Genomic DNA, 23,097 nt, shown 5'->3' on the forward strand with positions numbered 1-23,097 from the left:
CAACTTTCACACACTGAAGAATATTTCAAAATTTACAAAACTAATGAATGAACACCAGACAGAAAACTCTCATCATTACATTTACTGAAGGATTTGCGTTTATTAATCTACAAAAAATTGAGACTAATTAGCAAAAACGGGGCAAAATATTTGCAAAAAATGCACATAAATACAATTATACACAGAATTAGTGTAGACCCAGAAATATGTTATTTATTTTGTGACTTCCACAGTTTATCGAAATAACAAATGTGTCTGGTTACTATATGTATATATATACATATATATATATATATATATATACATATATATATATATATATATATATATATATATATATATATATAATGTGTATCATTTAGAGCTAGGAGTTTAAAAATAGAACATGTTGCAATACAAGTGGAAAAATGCCTCTTTCTTACATGTGGGAAAATTATGGCTGCTTTTGCGTGTATCGCAAAAATACTGGACAGTTTCATGTTTTACACTGCAACTTACAGTTGAGTTAGGACACATCCATTGAACTCTAAATCTGTGAGCACATTTAAACCCCCCCCCCCTTTCCTGCAGTACAGCATGGTTTTGCCAAAGTGCAAATTTGCTCCTTTTTTTGCTTTGCCCTAAATAAGGCCAACAGTGTCTATCATATGTGGGTCAGAGAGCACCATTTAGGAGGAACAGTGAACAAAGCAATATTATATTGTACATAGCAATTACTATCTGTGTTTGGTTGTAGTTAATGGATAATAGATTATTTAAGACAAAATAACCAAAGTACATCATGAGGCAGGAGATAACAGCACAGCGACTATTCCAAAACTACATTTAAATTTGGATCTTACTATCATTTTGCAGTAGGGAGATGATCATGTCATTAATGTGACCACACATCCACACATCTTTTTTATTGCAGCACAGTAAACCGTGAACATGGTGGATATACTATTATACAACTAATGTCTGGAAAATCAGTACTCTGCCAGTCTTACGTTAACAGACCTATTTGCAAGGACAGCAAGGAAACTGCTTCCTCTCTCTAGCCTGATCTATGCAATGTACCAAGTACTTATTACAAATTGCTTGTTTGTACTTGTAAAGCTGGGTACACACTACACTGTTTTCATCCAATAATCGGCTCAAACAGCGACCGCTCGTTTAAAAGTCGGGTCAGTGTGTACAGTGACACGATGGTCGAAAGTCTGCCCAAATGGACGATTATCGCCTCATTTGGTTGGTCGCACCGTTTAATATTTTCGGTCCAATCTTGTTTCCGCTGTGCAGTGTGTATAAACTTCCGACCGATCCACAACAGTGAGTACGAAATTATGACTAATGTCACTATCGTTATCATTATCCTGATACTGTTAGGCTGCCTACATATATTTATTTCATATACTGTGTAGACTGCTATAAACTAAGCATCTTTACTGTGCTCTGAGAAACAGTAGCAGCATCCATCACACTTCTTTTCTGTGACAAAATTACTTTTGTTGATTTGGATTTTGAAGGTACAGTGGGATTTGGACTTTTGATACTTTTTTTAGCACTGACCATATGTCCCAAAGCTGTTTGCCTAAAACTATCTTGTTTTTATGTATTAAAGATGTATTGCTAATAAAGTATTTCTTTCTTGTCGTTGTCACAATAGGACAACAGGTAGAACTAGTGTGTATTATTGGTAGGCTGCATATATTTAATTAACTGTCGACTTTGGGGCTCATTGAGAAGTGGAACCTACATCTGTTGTTTTGCATAAGTATTTATATACAATTTTCCGTATTGTTGCCTTTTGTCTCCCTATGGCTAGAGAGACAGAATGGGGTGGGCATTGGCGGGAAGCATAGTCCGAGTACAGTAAGGGCTTGTTTATGTAATTGTGCCACAATTATATGTGGATGCATCCGCAGATATACCTTTTATGGACGTATCTCTTGTGGGTGCGGGAGGGCAGGTGCAACATCACACAATGATATCAATCAGCAGCACATTCTAGCCATCTCTGATTGGCTGACTGTGTATTGACCCCTCCAGCTACTTAAACCATTAGACACCCAGCTATATTACATGAAGTTACAGTCGTCTATCACATCACGTAACCGATATTTCCATTTGGACTACTGCAGGCTGGAAGATATCCATTTGTTTTTGAAAAGGTAAACAACAGATGCTTATATTTAATTTACTTTGCATTTGTATTATGCATTTGTGTTTGTGTTTGCATTTAATTCCATTTTATATGACAATGTGATTTTTGCATTTATTAATAACTGTCCAGACAATATTCTCTGTTGTGAATATGAGATTTCATTACATTATTACATTGTGTATAAATACAACGTTAGCATTTACCAATGCTACTGTTTTACAGCTGGACACAATGAAATTATGCACGTAAATGCACTTTCAATTGCATGCATTCTTCCTACATACATTCGGGGCGCAAATAGGTCCACCTAAAACCTACATCTAAATAAATGCTATCATACACACTGGTACAAAGATGCTACCCTCCCAGACCACCACAGACAAGGAGCAGCCACCGCCAACAGCTTGACAGGTAAGAAAGTACTGACTGCTTCTCCTGCATGCCAGCGGCTGGTGTTCCATTCTGGAGCTGAGTGGGCAATAGAACACTGGATCACCTAGGTTTGTCTAATGGTAGAGATGACCCTACATGTATGGTCAGAGAGTTATTGTCTGCCTTGTTTATTTAGATAAACAATAGAATGATCTAGTTTATACATCTTAATGTAATTAAAGCTGGCTGCGGTCAGTTGCAACAAATCAACTGATCGGTGAATTGGTCGTGTCTGCTGCTGTATGCCCCATAGACCCCAGGAAAATAGCAATCCCGCAACCTGATATAATTACACTTGTTAAATGTATTATATGAATTTTTATGTTAGCAACAAATCATTTATGCTACTTTTTTTATATTGGACTTACATTTACCAACGTCAAAGTTAAAACTTTTTTTGCAGTTTTGAAAATGTGGCCATAAAAAAGCAATTAATAAGACTAACTTTAATGCCGCACATGTGTGACTGGTAGCCTAGAATATGCTTTTGTTTACATTTGGAAAACACAATTTAAACACAATACAGATACACAATTTCAGACGGGAAACTGAAGGAACATTCTCCAAACACAATCTGGAAGTGCGTTTTAAGATCTAAGCACTGCTCTGATGTATGCCCAAAACATTAAAGTTTGCTATCCATTATTAAGGCTTTTATTATACACAGAATGCCAGGATGTCTAATGTGCAAAAGTACTTACAGCACAGAGAGATATGATTCATTTCATTATTACAATAACATTTTAGGAGCATTTTATCTCAGAGTTTCTGGAATGTTTTTTAAATCTCTGAGCTAATGGAAGGGAATCCATCACCACGGTTTCAAAGAACAAATTATTTAGGATTTGCACTACATGAGGATAATCACTGAATAAAGATATTCAGATCCTATTGTTTTGACTGATGTCATTCAGTTTTACGTGGACTGCCCGGGCAGATGGTCTAAGTGCTGAACTTAACCAGACAGATGGATGTGTTCTACTGGGTCCAGTCCAGCTGCCTCTTTAGCACTCGGATAGATGTGTCCCTGATAGGAGCTCACAGCTGCACTTTTTCAAAGGGAGGAAAATTCAAGTGCTGGGATGGAAAGTGACATTACACACTTGTATTCACTTACAAGTTTTGACCAGTGACTAATCAGTAAGTGCATTTAGCACATCTGCATAGGCCCTTCTACATACAGTGTAATTAGTACAGATATATCTCAAGCTCCATTAGTTCATATATTTTTTACTTGTGTTGAATGCAGCAAAGTTAACTTTAGTTTATTAAATTATTTTGTAGTACATTTCGCAATGCTTTTTTTTTTAGCATGTTTAAATTACTAAGGCTAAGTAAGGAAGAGCTGAAGGCTTTTGGGTGTCTGAGTCATTAAATAAATTATTTCCATTAACGTCCCACTAAAGTACAAAGTTAAAATGTTCAGTTATGAGTCATGAAGATAAAATAGATTGTTAACCTGACATTCCATTGCAGCTTTTAAGAGTAAAGTACTACCGCCCCACCCCATTTCAGACAACTGGACCTGTAGGATGGTGTGGCATTGGAATCTAAAATAGATATCCGCCTGAGAATGAAGTAATTTGAACTACATGACTTCACTGTCCCTGTGTATGAATCAACCTATTAATCCACACACTGCATTTCTGTAATGCAAGTCTGCCAAGCTGTCAGTCACTCTGACAGTTCTGGTAAAAAAGCACCTCTCTCCCAACATGATAACATGCTGCAGAGGAATGAAAGAGAACATGGCAGAATTATTCAGTTAGTAACAAGCAGGGTTGGCGTTAAGGAAAGACAGGTCATATGCCTGGGACAGAAGGAGGACCCCAAGCTTCTATATTTGTCTGCTTAAAAAAAACAAACGTCAGGTAATTAGTTCAGGATTTTTACGTCAATGAACTCGGATTGGGCGTCAAGTTCATAGCAGGACTGCTTTCCCCAGGAGAGAGTGAGGAGGAGATATTGAATATTGTGAAGTAATTATTCATGGGACCATATAAGTCTGTACAAATTAAATTTGACACCAGATATAGGTCTGTGTATTAGAATACAGGCATATATCTGAACTATTATATGTGAAATTAGAACTAGTTATATTAATAAAAGGTATGCCTATGCATATTAGATTTAGCACCCAATAGGACTCTGTAAATTAGAATTGACACCAGATAAGGTTCAGCATATTAATCTTAGCACCAACTTTGTACACTTTGTAGCAGATATGGGTCAACTTTGCACAATTTGCATGTCAAGTATACAAGTATACTTGCCAATAATTATGGCTCAACATATGTTGGCTACTACAAAATAGATCAAAATAGGGATGTTTCAGCGCTGTGGTAGTAGTCACATAGGTAAAGATAACAATCCTCTCTCTTAATACAGCAATACAAGTGATAAAAGAATGTAAAAAATACTTAAATTTAGAGATGTGAAGATCTTTTCATTCAGAATTTTCCTCCAATATATGATGGCATGGCATAAAAAATACAGATAAAAGATATAAGTGCGCCTTAATTAATTAAAAGTAGATATCATATGGTGTCTTCACCCAATCTCTTATGTGAGTGCACTTACAAGATGGAGGGAAATAACAGGCCTGGGTTCAAATTTCTTTAGGGACCTCCCATATGGATAATCAGGATTCTCTCTCAGATAAGCATGTTCCGTGGGGTATATAAAAGGCCAAAAAACCGGATCAGATGTAGGTGGAAAAACAACTTGTAATCAGTGTCCCCGGGGTCCACTTCACTGGTTGTTAGTTGGTAAAGATGGGGTCCTCATGTATCCTTGAGAAAGACCTAATTTAAGAGGTTGAAACGCGTTGGAAATAGGGCTACTGGATCTGGAATACATGAGGACACCATATGATATCTACTTTTAATTAATTAAGGCGCACTTATATCTTTTATCTGTATTTTTTATGCCATGCCATCATATATTGGAGGAAAATTCTGAATGAAAAGATCTTCACATCTCTAAATTTAAGTATTTTTTACATTCTTTCATCACTTGTATTTCTGTATTAAGAGTGAGAATTGTTATCTTTACCTATGTGACTACTACCACAACGCTGAAACATCCCTATTTTGATCTATTTTGTGTTATATACTGGGAAGGTTGTGTGATTCCCTTAGGTGTGTTTACCAGCAGTGGGATATTAGCGCTATCTATCTCTTCTTGAACTAAATATTTGATAATATATGTTGGCTACTGACATTCGGAGCTGGCTCCTAGATATTGAATACATTTGTCGAGTTCCTCATATATTAAAAGTACCTATGGAACCTTCCCTGGTAGCTGTCTACTAAATCAGAGCTAACTAACTACCCTGCTGAGCAGGATATTATAGTCAGCTCTAATTGAGTAAACATATAGCACGGTAGGCTCCATTGCACACTAAGGACCTTGCAGGTATTATCTATAGCAATGATGGCACAGCCCAGAACCACCCTCCCAGTTCAAGGTAAGGAACAGCAGGGGGTGGAAACGCGACACCACGGGGAGTTGCTGCTTCCAATGGAAGGGTTGGCTGCCATCTAGGGTGCCCACAGGGCTTCCTCCGGCCCTGCACACATGGTAGTGCTACAAGTGTTTTGTGTGTAGTGTTTGCAGTTCTCAGTCAGTGCTTTTTATTTTCATCTGCTCAACAATAAGTGCCTTTGTTATCACTAATTGACTGATTGTGCTGTCAATAGCTCAGATAGCTAGCTAAAAATTGCAAGGAATATAAACTAGTGGCACTGACTGGCTCTTGCAGTGGACCTGCAACAGACTGTTCTTCCAAATGAATAAAACATGAACTCAATATATTATCTTGGTAACACTGATAGTACACTTACATTTATTTAAAAGCATAAAATTAATATTTTTGTTAAAGTTAAAATATCCATTTAACTATTCTAGAAAATACCCTTAATGATTTATTTTTTTATAGTTTCATCCAGTGTTGGAAGTTGACTAGTATATGTGGGTAATGCCATACCGCTACTTCACCGACTGCTTTGACTGTAAAACAATCAAATACCATTCACATCTTCCATACCGCCACTTCTAAATTTCAACTTTGATCACTGGTTTCATCCCAGTGTAAACTACACAAACTTTGTTCTAGTAAAGTCAGTCTGCATAAGGGCAGTCAAATCCTTAAAAACAAATGGAAAATAATGGAAAAGTTACCACTGTGGGTTCTTGAACAAATGCCCTGGTAATAATTAGCCATGGCTAGTATACATTAGACCTTTTCTTTCTCTTCATAATGACATAAATGTGACAATAATACAATCACACATAACAGAAATACACAATGATGACATTATACATATAGTGAATTTTACAGACATTTAACGTTCTAAGCCCAAATTCAGGGGGTTATTTTGGCTAGTGCAGCACTTTGTGAAATTTGAATTTTGCTTGAATTTAAACATTTCAGCAAGTGTTGAAAGAATTGGCTCAGTGTGAGAATCACCTTGTAGGGTGGTCTATTCCCTTATATCACATTTGTGAAATAATGTTTTTACATGATGTATTTTGCTGTTTCCATTTTCTTAACCCAGCTGCTTCCCTTCTCCTTACCCCGCTGAAAGACAGAAGTGTATACGAGAAAGCAGTTATAGAAATATTAACTTGTGTTTTAAACAGAAGAAATCCGTTCACAAAATAGGGCCATTCGCTCACGTGGAAGCACACAAAAAAGAATTCTGTAATGGTGATATTTTTTGCCCTACTAGCTACACATATTTTTATCACATGTAATAATTGCTAATAATTACTAATATATAGGTACATTCCAATTATTTCCTTCCCGTCGATCTCTAGAGACCACAAGCAAAACTTTACATTCTGGTTTCTCAACAACTCTCATTTCCAAGGGAACTATTGGGAAAAGACGATATTATATATTAACATATTTTATTTTTCAAGAGCAATATTAGAAAATATTTGGCTAGCAATTTTTTTAAGCCCCCCTGACTCAAAGCCACTCCCAATAGCCACACTAGCCCACCAAGCTCTGTATTATCATAAAACAACAGCCAATGCTACAGTATACTATCTTTATGAAACACAGGATGTTATTTGCAAAGTGCAATAGGCCTTGATTTGGCACTAGTTCACCGATATGGTCCACCCAGAGCATATTGAGGTGTATTCCCGCACTTGCTTGACACTCTAGTGTGATTGAAGCATTTCTTTATTTTCCATTGAGTGTCAAGAAATTATCTCTAAAAATGCACCTACAAAGTTGCCTTTGTGCCGAAGTTCAATTGGAAAGTGCAAAATGGTGCCATGGAAATTATAGGATGAGACCCAATTTCTGCCATCTCAGAGATGGTGTGAGATTCAAGTGTTTTTACAAAATGAAAATGGCTGTGTGCCCATCCGCACAGCAAGATATGGATGTAGAAATCTTCATTCTTGCCATTTTTTTTCCATTCCGTTAATCTGTCTCCGCTAACGGAAAATCTTGGTTTTTCCACTACTCCACAAAACAAGCAACATTAGTCTATTTCCTTACTGATCAGGGAACACTCCAACATACTGCTCTATTTGACTGGTAACATTTTTACTCCTCTGCTCCACAAACCCATGGAAATCTTGGCACACATCTTAAAAATTGAGTCACAAAGCACTCTTTAAAAAAAGGGCTAGATTTACTAAACAGCGGGTTTGAAAAAGTGGAGGTGTTGCCTATAGCAACCAATCAGATTCTAGCTGTCATCTTGTAGAATGTACTAAATAAATGACAGCTAGAATCTGATTGGTTGCTATAGGCAACACCTCCACTTTTTCAAACCCGCTGTTTAGTAAATCTAGCCCTAAGTCTACTCAAACTTTAAGATCCTTAATTGATGAGGACACATTGCTTTCTGTCTTTGGGGCTGTGTATGCTGCCACTCCTCATGTGCCCCAATTGCTTTGGCAGATATAGCTATAAGGTACTAATATTTTACAATTGTTACAAAAGGATCTGTGATGAAAAACAACCAGTATTCAAGCCGAAATTCAATTTTACAATGAATATAATATCGTATTAGACATTGTAAGTTATTAACATTGATTATAAGTGAATTTTGCTGTTTATGCTATTAGAAAACAATGCATCATTTTGATTATATTTGGTCTTATTAGAAATGTGTTACTGTGTAATACTTCTGTGGGTAGCTATAAGATGTCACTGATTTAATTGCTGTGTATAGAAAGCATTTAGACAAAGATTTGACATGTACAGCAATGGAAACAGTCACATCTGCAGTATATATATATATAAAAAGCACTTTGCAATTGTGTTGATTATGTCTGAATGATGCATCAGATAGCAGTAGTCTTGTTTTAATCAGTGAAAATAGCTTTACAGTATACTCTACGTGCAATACATGTATTTAATCCTATAATACAAGCCCTGTTAAAGATATGTTTGTTTTTTCTAAATACATTTTACATCCTTGGCAATTATACTTTTAACTTTTCAAGTTTCACAAGCTGCCAGTTTATATCAATTTGTACCTAGTTTGTTATGCTCATACTTTTTCTATGAGCGTATGATTTTTATCTGTGGCTGAAACCACATTGCTCTGGTTGACTCTGCCATCAAGTTGCAAGCGATAGCTGCAGCTTCTGTTACAGAAGAATTACTTGTTAATAACGCAGTCATTACTCGTCTGATCCCTCAGGCTGCCTCGCAAAGCAGAAAATGAGCCACTTCTGCTTGGCATTAGCCAAATTTATTCAAAACAGATTATCATCAATAGCTCTGTGGAGGTGATTATCAGTTTCAATTGTCTGACAAGGAGCATGAGGGTTTACTTTTTCCATCCGTCCAGTCATTAAACACATGTCAGAGTAGAATCAGTAGTGGTGATTTCTGCAATTAACTTCCCCATCTTTGTTTTCTTTGCACAAATTATCGACCCAAAATTGCAACCACTGCACCTCACACACTTCAGGCAGGATTTACAAGCGTACTACGGACCATTTATTCCCACAATTAGAAAAATAAAATACAGATGGGGCAAAATTATTTTACACAACACATGCTGCAGTGGGGTAATTGTGGAGGGCAGCACAGTGGCCTAGAGGTTAGCACTTCTGCTTCACAGCACAGGGGGCATGAGTTTGAATCCCGACTATGGTCTTATCTGTGTGGAGTTTGTATGTTCTCCCTGTGTTTGCATGGGTTTCCTCCGGGTGCTCCGGTTTCCTCCCACACTCCAAAAAACATACTGGTAGGTTAATTGGCTGCTATCAAAATTGACCCTAGTCGCTCCCTCCGTCTGTCTGTCTGTGTCTATGTGTGAGTGTGTGTCTATATTAGGAAATTTAGACTGTAAACTCCAATGGGGCAGGGACTGATGTGAATGAGTTCGCTGTACAGCGCTGCAGAATTAGTGGCGCTATATAAATAAATGATGATGATGATGATGATGACCATGCTGCAATGGCTCAGCCCACTAAACGGACAGCTAAATTTTATGTAAGAGAAGTGATTTGTGTGTTGCATGGCAATTGTGGAATCATGCCATTTGTGTTAAATTATTTTGTTTCAACATTAGGGCCGGTGCTACCACTAGGCAAATCTCCACACCTGCCTTGCGGGTTTAGGAGGCTCCTCCTCCTCACTATATTCCAGTCGAAAAGTCAGCTTTTTAGCTTTAAGTTGCTGCTCCTTTATTTTGGAGTGTGGTACTGGACTATGATGTCTCAGTCCATTGCCACATTCCCAAAAGGAGGAGATGCCACCCCCTCTCCTCCCCACACAAGGCAAGAGATAGGGTGCTTATGGAGGAGCCCCTAAGGAGGTGCAGTGCATGGGCGGAAAATGTTCAACAGGAGACTACTTGACAACTACTTAAAGAAGAATTTCAGTCTCTGCTGCATTCTTAATGAAGATCCATCACCCTAAAACTAGAGTCTCATCTATTCCCCAGTATTCACCACACCTCCCATCCTTTACAGAGAACACCACCTCAGATCACTTCTTTCTCTAGACGCAATAGACTAAAACATGTCAAATGTGGATCGTACTGTGTAAGGTTGCCAAAGGAAGTTGATTGCTACAATCACCGCTTTAACCACTAATGTGATCTACTTTGCATCTTCACTGTGCCCACATAACACAGATCAGAGCCATTCTAGTATGTATATGAACAGGGATGCATTCATGTTGTGACTACTCACACGCCGAGTACTGTTAAAAATCTAATGTAAGACAAAAGAGTCTTTTGAAGTTGTAATGAAAGTGGGGATCACAAAAATAATTTAGAGGGCTGCATGATCTAGCTAAGAGTATTTAAAGCTGATAGTATGTCTATTATTTGTTACTAGTATGACAAGTGAGGCCAATTTAGGTCGAACGCACTTAAAGGGTGACAGGGTTTGTAACAAAACGGACACTTACATTTAAGGGTTAACATCAGGGATGGCCCGACCAATGATAGCTCTTGTGGGAGGGTCCTGGTTTCCTATAGGTGTCTGCATTTCCTGGTTTCTTCACTCTTCAGCACGAGATCCCACCCACCCACTCCTTAGTTACGGTGGTAGTGTTTTATGTTTTTAAACAATTTTTGCGGTAGGAAGGCACTGCGTTCAGCAGCTGATTAGTGGGCACTAGTGTTTGTTGGCTGCAGGTCACTGTCCCCTTAGAGGCACCAGTAACTCCTTGGTCCTTCGGTGAGGAGGGTCCCTGTCCGGCTCGGTGAGGGAGGGCAGCATGAGTTTAGAAGGGGTACAGTCACTCTGACGCCAATTTAGCGCATGATAGTTTTGGGATGAGATCCCCCTGTTAGTGGATGTATGGCGGTTTCGCAAGTTCCCACGTTTATCTGGTTATATCAGCTTGGGAGCTATCCCGCAGTGTCCTTTCTCCACCACCATAGGTTAGTTAAAAGTTAACGCAATTAATAAAATATGTCCTCCATTTTCTCGCAACCTTATACATGACTCTGTGTTTTTATTTTACATAAGTTGTTAGGTTGTAAAGGTGTTGTGAAGGTGGGGGGACATACACGGGGAGCCCTTTATACACCTTTTTGATAATACTGTCTGCACTTGGACAATTGGCAGTGATTAGAGTTAATAAAAATTATTCAAATATTTAACATGCTAACAGGTCACTTAAAGGATCATAATCATGTACAAATAATAATAAAACAAGAGTCCAACGGTTAGTTGGGCCTAACATCCACTGCTGGTTAACTGTGAGCATGTTAAAATATTTTACAAATTGAGATTACATTTCTCTCTCCTCTTGGTAACTGGAAGGTTAAAGGTATTTTGAGCCTTCCAAGTGTGTTTGCAAGACACGAAGCCTGAAAATAAACATTTTTCCAGCCTTCTTGGTTTTTGAAGTGTTTACAATATATTGTGTCTATTTTCCAGAAAAACAAATGATTTACAGTCATGGTTTTATGCTAACTAGATATGGCATTATGTAAATCTAGCTGTTTTTGCATAAAAGGGTTAATACATTAGCTATCGCTCACTCTATTTTTGTATTCGAGGAATGTAATCACTGGTGGAACTGTCACACAAAGTGTAAACATGCCACATGCCGTTCTCCCAAACAATTAAAGTTTGTGTGGATTATAGTAACAAAACTGAATTTACTATAGTTTTATTTGGTTCTAAGTGGTTTGTGATTATATCAATATACTGTACAGTATGTCACTTCTTATCAATCAGTTGATTAGTCGCAATTATCGAAAATTTCTCTCTACTGAAAATGTTGGGTCAAATATTAAAAGGGCAACTAGTAGTATTTTGATACATAAAGCATATAATAACATATATGTTGTCTAAATCATACGTACCTTTATGAGATATGAGGTTATGTAGCTAGGTATGCTTTTGACGGCTGGACATCAATTTGGTCAACAATTGAAATGTAGACAGTATTATAAGGTGGTCAACTGAAATGGTGACAGTATTAGTTATTAGGACAGTATTAGGTTGCCAATTCAAATATAGAAAGTGATCAGGGACAGGGATATGAAAATTATTGTCGACCTAATAATATCCGTAAAAAAAAACCACAACAATAGTCCAAAGGTCCTGTAGCTGTCCAAACAAAAGCCATAACAATATTTCAAAAGTCCTGTAGCAGTCCATAAAAAAAACCTCATACCAATATTCCAATAGTTGTTGTAAAAAACATGTCTTATCTTGAAGCTTGAAACCACCAGAATACTCCTCTGAAACATGCTTGACAACAAAACAAACCATACAGACAATGCAAACTTGCATGCAGAAGCACCCGCTACAAAATATGAAGGAGGCGAGGACTACTTTTAACTTAGGGACTTTCCCATTGATGCCACTAGGAATGCTGAACTGCTACCAGACCTGTTGGCATTGCTTGCTTAATGCCAACATTGTGACTGTCGACATTTGTACTGTCAACAATCACAATGTCTACATTTCTACAGTTCAGATCAATATAAAAATATTTATGTAACACAATGGTTGTATTATCATTGATTAGATTAGATCATCCAACAATCATGAAAGTGGTGGAACACATACATATAGTTTGGCAAATCATGCAACTAATATTGGTGCTTTTATTTTCTTAAATATAGTAGGGATTTCTTCCAACTAAGAGAAATGGGAACTATTCTTTTCATAACTTTAGATGGCCAACCATTATTGTCAGACTCACCATTGTGCTGTTAACCAAATGCTTTTCCTCATATCAAAGATGGAACATTCCAGTTTCTCAAAAGTGAAATTTTGTTTGCTTATATTTAACTGTTTTCATAGTAAACACCATAAAATATTTCCACATTGCTATGGCAAAATGCGGAACTGCAATTAGGTTTCAAGTTAATGGCACAATTACGTAACAGCTGTTTAAATGTGCAATTTGTTAAATATGTATATATGACCTTAAATGCTTCCTTTTCTCATCCTAATCACACATGGCATTAGACAGGAAGTTTCAGGGTACTATACACAACTCTTTATGTAAAGCAGAGCAAGATTAAGGTTCAATTAAGATTCTGTAGGGCTCTGCCTGAAATTGCACCCAGGACTAATGCACTTCAGTGCCTGCTCCGTACCCTTACTGATTATTAAGGAAGCTGTGGTATTGTCTCTCCACTCTGTGTCTTCCCTGACCCAAGGTGTAGTGAGTTCCCAGCAACCACCTAGAGTATGTAAGGTCTAGTACACTGGAGGCAGCGGTGGATTGGGAATTTCAAGTTGCCCTTGAAAATATTGTGAAAGTGGCCTCATGTTGTAGTTGAGATCAAATTGTCAGTAGGTGAGGCAATGCATGTGCAACTGCTGTGGGAGTTGACGTAGGTAATACTTTAAACAGTGTTTAGATGCCTTGCATCCTCATCCCTTTCAAACACTCCAGTAATACTGTGCGCTCCACTTTTTGGTGCATGCAGATCCACTCTACACAAGCAAAGCAACGTGAAGAGGGACATACATCCCAACTGTTCCTGCAGCCGGAAACAAAATCCTGACTGTGTCAGACAGTCACCCAAAATCAGGACTGTCTCATCAGAATCAGGACAGTTGGCAGACTGAGATTCACTCTCCTACCTGTACTTCCAGCTTTCACTATTGGCTGCTACTGCTGGTTGTGTCTTAAGCTCAATCGCTGTATGTCTGGATCTTGGAATATTGGTGGACAGTTTGGAAAGTGTTAGGTACAAGAATGTAAATATGTAAAGATGAGCAACGAATGAACACTCTAGACATCCCTCCTCCCAAACAGCCCCAACATTAAATTTGTAGCATTCATTTTTTATTAAATAAGCCTATTTCCACCCAATCAGCCCTGGTTTTAAACTAATCACATTCACATTTAATAATCAAAAACATCCCACCCTATCAGCCCCAACATTAAATTTATAGCCCCTACCATTACCGCAACATTAAATTAATATTGGTAATATTAATTACACCTCCACTCTTCATTAAATTACTTGTCCTTGCCTCCCACCCAAATTAACATAGGAGCTTCCCTAATCCCCCCCCCCATACTTTCCTTTATCATGCAGAGCTGCATGATGCTTCCTCCTCCTTTTGCTGCCTACGCATGTAAGCAGGTACGTGCCCAATGTGATTTGCTGTCAGTAGAGTGGGAAGAGGGATGTGAAGACAGAGCATGCAGACATAGAGGGTAGGGAAGGAAGGCATGGATCAGGCTGATCCACATGCACATACAATATGGTGGCCTCTTCCTGGTAATGCCAGCTCATTTCCATTCCACATCCTTGTGTTATTTCTGTCTCAGCCTTGTCTGATATCCTTTATTGTGCCTTTGATCTGTCTGTTTTGTGTCAACTCCTGGTCTTCACTCCTACCTGGTTGACTACCCCTTTGGTACCGCCTATGCATTATGACTGCCTGCTCCAGACTCCTGTCCTTAACCTGTAGGTCCATGAGGCATAGCCTATCCCTGAATGATAGCTCAGCCTACCCATACTGTCTGCTTATGTTAGTTCCTGCCCTGGACTTTCATTCTTCTCATTGGTTACTGAATAACAATTCCTCATCTGACCGTTATAGAGTCTTAGGCATGATACATTGTAAAGCCCTATATCACAGTTCTGCACCAGTCTTATTTTAAATATTTTCTCTTGTCTATGCTGCTGTCACCAATGTTAACGTCTGGGCTTGCTACATTAGAGTGAATGACATGATGAGATACACCTCCATATTTAATTGGTTCATTAATTATTTAGTTTACAACCATTGTTTGTTTTGTAAGCTTTTTTAAAACACTTATAGTTAGCTATTTGCATAAATATTTATATAATATTGGTAACAATGAATAACAATGAAACTATCCTTAGCATTAAAATTACAACACATTTTAAATCAAATTACATGTATTGTGTCTTCTTCTGCATACTATTCAAATCTGCTGGCTGATATCACTTCCTTGACTATTTTAGAATTGTTGTTTTTTTTCAAATCATAAATGCCCACGTGACCCCTTTCCTTTGAGAGATATTTGTCTGATACAATATTTACCATAGACTTTCTTACCATCAACTAATGGACCTGGAGTCAGTTAATTAAGTCATGTTCAAGACGTGTGATGAATTAATGAAACTTAGTTTAATTTAGCAACTTCAAGTCAGTGGTTAGAATGAAGAGCAGACAATGGTCACCTGAATGAAATGTGACATATTTTTATCAAAAAAATTAGAAAGAAACAGTAGTTTGCCCTGTGAAATTGTTCACACTGTGAAAAGTCCTATTTGTTAAACTCCTAAAGTCACTATTCGTTCATCCATACCTCCCAGTATTCCTGACTATAAAATTGAGAAAAATTAGGTCACACCTCTTATCAACACAGACGACTTACCGATCCACTCATGTTGTGTCAAACAAGTCAGCACCACATATCAATTCTGTATTAGACACTTCAACAAGTAGAAATATACATAACTTTCTGTTTCCTCAGTTTTCTTTCCATTTTTATGTTGTTCTTAACCTCCCTGACTAACACAAATTATTGACACATAATGTACATTATTGTGATTTGCCTTTCAGCAGCTTTGTTAAGTGCTAAGATATGAAACTTCGTATAGATTAGTCTAAAGCACTATAACACTTGACTTTGTTATGTTTAAACGTGTCTGATGAATGCGTGAATGGGTAGACCTGGATGGATCTAGGTGCTCAACTCTCACCAGACCTTATACAAATGGCAATGGAGCACGTTCAAGCTCGTTCATCCCGACAGTTTGTCCTCACATTTAACTTAAAGGTGCAGTGACAGGAAACTGACCTGAAATGTAATTGTAATTGAACTTCTGGGATCGTTGGTGAACCGATGGTACAGCATTTGTAAATTTTATTGAAGTCATTTTTGCACAATAAACCTGTTTTTACAGAAGAGCGCCTGGATTTGGGTGACAGAATACGGAGTGAGTAAATTGATGATGGAATGGACCTAAGTTAATGTTAGGATAGATACGATGATACTGTATTAAGCATCCTAACCACAACCCTATTGTTCACTTGCTATGATGATGAATTATATGACACTTAAATAAAGACTAACATGATCAGTCTATGGAAAGAATGCAGATTGCTCCATATGTGATAGTAGGTGGTACTTTGTGACCAATCTGATTCAACAAAAATGAGGCAAAATAATATATATAATATTAAAAGGACTATAACATATAAAATACCATGTATGCAATAATTGTGCACAACTGGTAATAATAGCATAAAAATAAATACATGCAACATCAGAACTGTGCTGTTGAATAAGCTAGCCAGAAAAGGCTGCTACATGTTGCATTGCAAAGCCTTGTACTGTGATCGCAAGATGTGCATTGAAATGGGAGTCCCAACGTAACTGGACCATAAACTTGGTCCATTTACATGTTTATGTACAGACCCCTAAAAGTAGGCTTAATTCCACACATATAGCTGTGCAATTTTCGAGTAAATTGGGCTCTATGTAAATTATGTTCTTTGTTTTTGTCATAGGGATTAAATGTATTGACCAATAAATAATCTCGCACCATTCATTCGCCATTCACACCCTCATAGTTTGATTTCTTGTTCGGTATTCTTTTTGCTTCTTCTTTTTTAAATACCGTAATTTACAGAGTGTTAGTTTAGTAACCTCTCTAGAGATATGCCGAACTTCAACTTGTTCCAACTTCCCTTTGACAGATACATATTGAAATAGCCAGAAGGAGGACAAGATGTGAGAGGGGAGTTGGCTGGAATCCCCTCCAGGTAAGTAATATTGATGGGAGAGTTGCAAATTAAAATAATTAAAGTACAGCAGCTGCAGTAAACTTTATGAATAAATGAAAAATGGTTTAAATAGAGAATCTAAATATGATTTTGTGAAATGGAATATTTCATCTAATATAATAAAATCTAGTGTTATTTGTGTTATTTTCATTGTACTTTCTCTGAATTTGAATTGACTCTCTCTGTTACATTCCGAATGACTAATTAGTTAAATAATTATATTTAATTGTATTACCTATTGTTTCATTATAGATATGCCATATGATTATGGTCTTTAAGCTTGAGGATGGCAGGATACAGACTAAACTGGTTGTACCTTTAAGGACATTAGCTGAAAGTACCTTTAAGGACATTGTAAAATAACATAATAATTTTAATTTGAGCACGTAGTTCTGGGTCGCGTGCCTACTGTGGAGCAGGGATAATTGATTACGCATAGTTTTGGCAGTAACTCTTGCAACCAACAGGTGGCAATATAGCTATAGTATTCATTAGACCCTTGCAAACACTTGTAGTTAGTAATGAACTATACAAATGTAGGATGAATAGACTGTAAACTGAGTTTTGCGTTTTTTGGTACCTATATTTTTTCATTATACAGTACGTTTGCTTTACTCACAGTATATGTACAGTTTAAAATTATTGTTTTTTTGAGAAATTGTAAAGATGACCTCTAACTTATAAAAATCTTGTGCTTTCCCTTGATTTTCTGCAAGCCAAATATATTTATTTTCACCTCTCTATTACAGAACATTTGCAGATAGATCATTGTTGTTATTATTAACTAATGACCCATTAAAATGGTTTTACACAATTTAAAACAAAAACAAAAGCTAACTTAGTGGCAAAAAGTAACCTATTTGTTGATTCCCAAATATAAATTTCATAAAAGGCTATTATTTAAGATATTACTTGATTGAAATAAATATTTAGGTGGCCTATATATAATACTCTTATGATACTCAATAATATCTCCCTGAGTTCATAGGTGTGTGCTGGGAATTTGATTAAGGAGTTTCCCCAAATTTTGTTTAAAGTTGAACATTCATCCAGAAATTATTTCTCCCTTATCTTTTATCATTAACCCCTCTGTTCATTATTCTCCCATAACCCTTAATTAAGGGGCATAAGAGTGGATTGCTGGAGGCGAAAGCAAAATTTATGTAGGGGATCACTGATGTCATTCTCACCTCCCTGGGGGCTCTTTTGGAATGCGGGGTCCAATGCAGGCACCCAGTGCACCAGCGCTGGACTGGGCATGTTTAGAATACAGCAGGTGCCTCAGGTGGGAATATTATTATATCCGCAGAAGTGGAAGTGACTTGGCATTGCCAGGGTCCACGGGTGCAGTACCCCATGCAACCCCTATAGTTCCACCCCTGCCCTCATTCTCCATCAATTGTTAACCTCTCACCCTGCATCATTAACACTCTTTCCCCATCAATATTCTCTGTTAACAGTCCTTAATCATTATCATCACCATCACTCTTTATTAGGCCTCTCATCCTCATAATAGTATCTCCCCAATGAATACTTCAGTGTCAAGCCACACATGTGCTGCTGCTTGATCAGAGAGGAGCAGATTAGTTCCCCTCTAAACAAGTTTAAATTGGCGCTTCAGAATGCTGAGACATATACATAGTATTCAGGTGATCCTTTAAACCTGACGGCCTTGAGCAAATTATTATTTTTATTCCTACAATAAGATCCTTGTAAAATGTGTTTATTTTAAGCTTATTGTAAAAAAATAAACTATAATAGTCTGATAGTCTGACGTCAGAGTAAACATACATGTTACGCAAAGAAGTTGGGATAATGCAATGGTGTAACAAATTATCATCTGCTTGGTTTGTAAAGTTCATACAATGTAACTTTATTTGTATTGAACGATAACAACATTGGACATATTTCCACATTAGAGGAAAGTGGAATGTCTAAGGTTCTCAGTTTGGTTTTGGCTCACAAAATTGTTTGAGTTTTTTCTTTGATTTGGTATGGGGAAAATTTGCTTGTTTGGTTTCAGTTTAAGTAATGATTTGATTTTGTCCGGCAACAATCTAAGTTGCCGTCATCTGTTCTCAATAAGCCTCATCAAACAGCACAATCGGTGGATATGAGTTCAAGACTAGGGGCATGAATCTACAACCTCATGAGTTATTTTATGGGGATGTTTACTGAATTGTTAAATTGCGATGTTTGGAGCTGTCACTATTTTTCAATATTGTTTTCAATTAAGTGAGTTAAACAGGTACCTTTCACTGTTGGATTATGCACTGCATGTGATAATTTAGAAAATATAGTTAAGCTATTATTATTTGATACTAGAAGTTTGCAGCAAAATTTCATACAAATTGAATCCTGCATTTCTCCCTGTGGTCTGAGTAATATTCGGACGTAAGTCCTGTTGCGTGCCGTATCTTGCATGAAATAGCTTTGCAAATGCTCAGAAAAGGACCTTGCGCCAATGAACGAAATTGCATGCAACTCATGCTCAAACACTAATGACACTTATGTCTGCCTACAACTTGAAAGGCGAACAATTCAAGGCTGGGGTTTTTCTTAAGTACACATGTGTCCAGCTGTATCATTTGCACCAGTTATAGGGCAGATGTAAGTGCCAGCTGATAACGATGACTGGCATGACATACTCTTTGTTTGGAAATAACACATATGCATGCCAGTAGCTAGTATAGAATATGTGTATGCAAGTAAGTAGACTATAGAAACACATTGTATGTAGACTTGCAGAAGTTTTCCCCATCTGAACCCCACTGCTCCCAACTAGTAAAATTATAGCTAGGACCTCATGTTTCAGCCAATACCTAAAGTTCCGAAATAAATAGCTTACTGCAAGGTTGTCTGCTGTCATCTGGAAGCTGGCAGAGGAAGCTTTGATTGGACCAGTGCTTTTACTAGGTGAGAGGTATGGGAGGTTCAACATGTTGGGTTTTGCCTGTAACAAAATTACAGTTTAAAATAATGGCGGAAAATCGCAGAGAATCGGTGGGTTTAAATAACCACCAATTGATACATTTACCCCTCAGGGGGAAATATACTAAAGTACAGTTTAAGCAAACCACAGGTTATCATGCGATTTGATCTGCAGTTTGCAAACCAATTTACTATAGGCCAAACTGCTCATTAAATGAATCAAAACTGCAAGGTCTCAAATAACATTTGTAAGTTGAAACATTTTGCTCTTATAAAAGATATGTTAAAAAGCATCTTGGTGTCTTGCTGTATGTCCTCCCTTACAATTATATACATTTTACTAAGCCATTTATTGGACTAATTATTAGATCTCACTTGGTCCTTAATCCCTATGTGAGGATATAGTATCTAGCCCAATCCCCAAGAATTAGATTTCTGTTGGCAGTTAGCAAATCACCCCCTCACTGAATAAATACAGGGAACCGTATAATATTCATTGGTTACAATCCCTGTTAAGAATTTAGGGAGATATTATTAGCTTATGCCTATTGGAAGGAAATCTAATTGGGATAAGAGCAATATCTCAGAATAACATATCTATCATAAGAGCAATATAATAACTGAGCTTGAACTAACCATTAAGGGCACTAATAGGGGACCTACATATCAACTATATATTTATTATATCTGAATCCAAAATGAGAATTAGGGAAAACACACAACAATTTTAATTCACATGTCACTTTACCACATTTTTTGCTGTTTTTAAATAAAACAAAACAATTTTGTTACAGATGCAAATAAAAGTTAATTAAGGCAATAGGGGTACATATACATTACAATAACTTTGATGAAAGACTGTTGAGCATCATATTCCAAACCAGTTTTTTTCTTCTTTCTTCATGATATTTCTAAGACTTCACATACCACTGTTGGTGCCTATTAATTGGCATTTAACACTTTTGTTGTCTATATGAATTAGTATACTACATTCTCTTGGAAATATTACTATGCATATTTAAATTTTGTACATCAAATACTTGGTTTATACTGTACATAAAACATTGTACTGAATATATTATTTACTGTCACGGCTGAGGATATTTTATGGATCCCCTTTGCCACTACTTGGATGTTATTAGCAGTGGATGGTGAAGGTTGAACAAAACACAGAAGATGATAGTAGCATTGCAATATAGTATATTGGTAGATGGTATAACAGCAACAGTGAAAGATATGTACAACTCAGCAAGCTGAGTACACGACAGTTCACAAAATACAATGAAATCACGAAAGAAGTTCAGTTGGTAACCAACAGCAACAACATGAAGAATGAATGCACACAACTTGAATAACGGAACTGGCTACTAGCTTGGCAATATATTCTTAATAACAGTCCAGCAACTAATAATCAGCAGAGTAATAATAATAGCTGTGCCAAACATATAATCACAGATGACAAGGTAACTTGATTGTAGTTCAGTAAAGAATACAAGCAGCCGAGCAGAGAGGTAGTTGAGCCAATCAATATGAGTGCAGGTGTAATAGGCAACTCACGAGACAGTTCAGTGTGCAGATGTAGAAGTCCAGCACACAGGTAACAGCAGTAGGAGATTCAGTAAGCAGTGTGGAACTACAAGTACCAGGTATGGTGGTTGTAGATGTAGAAGTCCAGCGCACAGGTAAGAGCAGTAGGAGATTCAGTAAGCAGTGTGGAACTACAAGTACCAGGTATGGTGGTTGTAGATGTAGAAGTCCAGCACACAGGTAACAGCAGCAGGAGATTTAGCCTAGACCAAAGTAGACTGAGTAACACAAAGATCAGGCAATGAGCCCATAACCCTGGGAGGTTCATATAGTGCTCCAGGACCAATGAGGTTTAGGGAGAGGTCCAGATCACAGTAGCTAGGAGCACCTGTGAAAGTAATGTCTCTGAAAGAGAAGCAAGCAGAATCATGGTTCTTAAAGGGAAAGTCACAGAGCCGGGACCTGACTATAGGACCGGCGTGTGACATTTACATATTCACCTTGTTTTTGCCATACTATTAGTGCCAAGTATTTTATTTTTCACTCTATCAAGTTCCATCTTATGAACAGTGCAAGTGTGTTCTTCTTTGCTGAAATACACACATAGGGCATCAATTAGCATTTGATGCATTTGCGCACAGAATGTACGTTTGTGCAAAAAAAAGTGTACCTATGTTTGTATGTTGTGTCGGATGTATCTTAAGATGCATATAACTCTAAAACAATATTATTTGCACTAGGGAATGATCAAGTGTACACATGTGTGTATTTATATTAGTAGTAAATGCTAAAATCATATTACCTTATTTATGCACAATATAAAAATGTAATCATCACAAGAGAGAATAGTGTCTTGGTTGTTATTAATAAAGGCAAAAGTCGCATTTTCCATATAAAATGTAAGTAAATGCAATCACTCCCACATCTGTCGTCTACAATTTTAAAATATAATGTGAATTTTCTTCCTTTGAGTAGTCCAAATGGAAATGACAACTAGGTATTGCGAAAAGATGGCCACGACGTGATATAATATAGCTGCAATGCTAATGAATTAAGCTTGAAAGATCAATGCGCAATTTTACTGTACTTATATTATGCTGTCCAGCCCTGCCCATCCCCATTCTGTATCTCAATATGTAAGGGGATGCAAATCTATGATTCGCAAAAATCAAAATTGTCCTCTGCACTGAACAATGATGACTATCTCTGCAGATGTGTGAGAGTGTGCCTCACCGAGGTGTCCGTCAAGAGCGTGAAGGCAGAAGAAATAAGAAGCTGGGGAGCAGGACAGAAGAGAAGAATATTACAGGTAAGTCCAT

The sequence above is a fragment of the Mixophyes fleayi genome, chromosome 8 (assembly GCF_038048845.1).
Source record: "Mixophyes fleayi isolate aMixFle1 chromosome 8, aMixFle1.hap1, whole genome shotgun sequence".
NCBI classification, from domain to species: Eukaryota; Metazoa; Chordata; class Amphibia; order Anura; family Limnodynastidae; genus Mixophyes; species Mixophyes fleayi.